The 2,684-nt window shown below is 46.5% G+C and overlaps 1 pseudogene; it reads right to left on the bottom strand.

The window, feature by feature from the left end:
• Positions 1 to 1,436: 1,436 nt before the first annotated feature.
• On the bottom strand, positions 1,437 to 2,334 carry LOC146350490 (uncharacterized; annotated as a pseudogene).
• Positions 2,335 to 2,684: the final 350 nt, after the last annotated feature.

Below are 2,684 nucleotides of genomic sequence, written 5' to 3'. Positions count from 1 at the left end.
CTGGTGGAGCCCTGTGTGGACCAAAGCCCGCCAAAGCTGATTCCTAGGAAAATCTGGATAATCCTGCATTCGCTTCTCCTGCTGTTATCATGGAGAAACCCCCCAGGTCCCAGACCATTTCAGGCTTTAAAGGTCAATACCAGCACTTTACATTGAGACCAGAAACAGATTGGTAGCCAGTGTAACTGATGCAGGACAGAGGTCATACGTTGACCACCTAGCTCCTGCCAACATCCTAGCAGCCACAATTTGGATTAAAAAGCCTCTGGGGACTTTTAGTGCATTTGGGGAGTTATGTGCAAGGCAAGGCCCTTTCCTGCTTGCTGTCATGAACATGTTGTGGTGGCAGAGTTGGCAGCAGTGAGAGCTGCTCTTTGGAGTAGCGAGCTGACATCCTGAGTGAGGCATTGGCCTGCCCAGTTCTCTGGAGAGCTATGCCGACTGTTCTCCTGCTTTAGCAGCAGGAGAGTGGCTGATACAGCTCTCTGGAGCACCCCCCCACACACACACCCCTCTTCAAAAAGATGGGAAAGTAGTGCCAAGGATGATCTACGCTTCAGAGATTGAACTGCTATTGCATTCTTTGCACACACATGCACAGACACACAGAGATTTGCAACCCTATTGTTTTATTCAATCTTGTTGCTCTACATAAGTGCAAACAACATGACTTCAAGATGCTAGAGAGTTATACAAAAATCAAACTTTATAGTAATGACTGTACAATAGCTGCAAAACTCTTGCCTTTTGCAAGCTGAAACTTAGTTTCCCCAATTGGTCTCAGAATCAACCTAAGGGCAATCTCTTTTCTGCCAATTCGTTTCACAAGTTCTAAAAAGCAAATGCATTTACATCGGGGACCTGGAAGGAATGTACAAAGGCCAATTTGGCAGAGGGAGGGCTGACAAGAAAACCAGGGTTCTTTTTCAAGTTCTTGGGTTGGTTTGAGGGAACAACCACAGGCAATATGGGACGTCTGTAACTTCTGTGTCCCTGTGCAAGAATGTAAAGGGTACATTCACCATGCCAAAGGACACAACACCCAACATCTCCATATACAGGAGCTAATTGGGGGGCAGGGGGAACAAAGATTGTATCTAAATTTGTTGCAGGAGAGGAAAGGGACATTCTGTATTTTTGGTTCATCCTAAAATTACTGGACTCATGAGAACAGGTCATGTCTAAAGAATATATATCATTCAGAACCTCAGAAACAAAGTTATCTTTAAAAAGCACCTTAGTTCAATGCAACGAAGTTAAACCCCACACCTCACTGGGGGCAAAATGATTAGCTAGTTTTCAGTTTCTCAGCTTACCCCTTGCTTCGTTCCCATTCCTTTTTTTTTTTTTTTTAAAGATACAATTCTAAACCTTGATGCACTCTTAAGTTAAAAAAATAATAAAACAAAATGCAAGAAGCTGCCAAGTCCTGCATTTTACTGGGAAGAGTTGGAACTGGAGTGACTGTAGTGTTGCCTCTGGCCTGGTGTTCTGGATCTCAAGAGCCTGTGAACTGGGGACCTCTGCCTGGGAGACCTGGACCATCTCCTCATGTGAGGTGCTGAGCGATGCCACATGGGCGGTGGTGGCAACATCCTTCTGCAAGGGGGAAAATGCCTGGGAGGTGGCCTAAGCCGAGGAGCCAAGGCAGCTGTGGCTGTGATCCCCTGATCATCAATCTGACAATTCATGTGCTTCAGTGCCTTCTCAGCATCATCTGGATTCTCAAATTCTACATAAGCATAACTCTTGGAGAGGTGTGAATTGAGCCTGTCAGTCAGCATATAAATCACGCTGATCTTTCCATAAGTGGAAAATATTTCTATGATGTGATCCTTGGTCACACTCCTGGTTAGTCTCCCAACATGCACTTTGGTGAGTTTGGGTGATGGACTCCTCCTCTTCCATTCCTTTTCACCTTTCTTGGGTGGCTTAGACTTTGAACAGGAACATCTCCTGTTGTCATGCCTAGATTGGGAAGGGCTTAAAGAGCCTGAAGCATTGTTGGAGTTGAAGCTACGAGAAGTGCCAGAGCTCCTGGATGCCGAGGAGGAACTGGAGCCAGTGCTGACACTTGAACCTGAACTGGATGTGGAACTGGACCGAGACCTGGTGCTGCTGCTGCCACTGGAGGTGCTAGATGTTTCAGAAGTTTTATCATGCCCATGGTCCTTTTCACTTGACTCCTTTGTCATCGGACTGATCCTTGGGTTTTTCTTTGGTCCGGTCCTTGCATTTTGTAGGAGAGGGAGCAATCCTCAGAACCTGACCGCCACTCCCCAGGATATACAGCTGCAGCCTTCCATAGAGCAGCAAAGAGCTGCCAGGTGCCATGCACACACTGTTGGCCTCTCTCTCACTCTCTCTCTCTCACATACACACACGGGTTAAATGAGCTCCAAAAACGAAACGGAAGAAACGGGCAAATAATAATGGGATGACAGCATCATTTAGATGTCCCAATGAGTGAACAGAGTGGCAGTTCCAGAGGAAACAGCTAGAGTGGAAGCACCTGTAGAATTAAGAGAATCTTCAATTTGTACAACATTCAAGGGTTGGGGCTTTTGGACATGTCAAGCTCAGTCTCCTGCAACAACAGTAGCTTCAGGAAGATGCCTTATACTGAGTCAGACCGCCGGTCCATCTCACCCAGTATTGTCGACGCTGATTGGCAGCAGCTCTCC

This window comes from Heloderma suspectum, chromosome 3 (assembly GCF_057233095.1).
Source record: "Heloderma suspectum isolate Gila_16-S chromosome 3, 16-S_ref, whole genome shotgun sequence".
In the NCBI taxonomy this organism is placed as follows: Eukaryota; Metazoa; Chordata; class Lepidosauria; order Squamata; family Helodermatidae; genus Heloderma; species Heloderma suspectum.
Note: the sequence above shows the minus strand (reverse complement) of the source record. Positions and strands in the feature narration are given on the sequence as shown.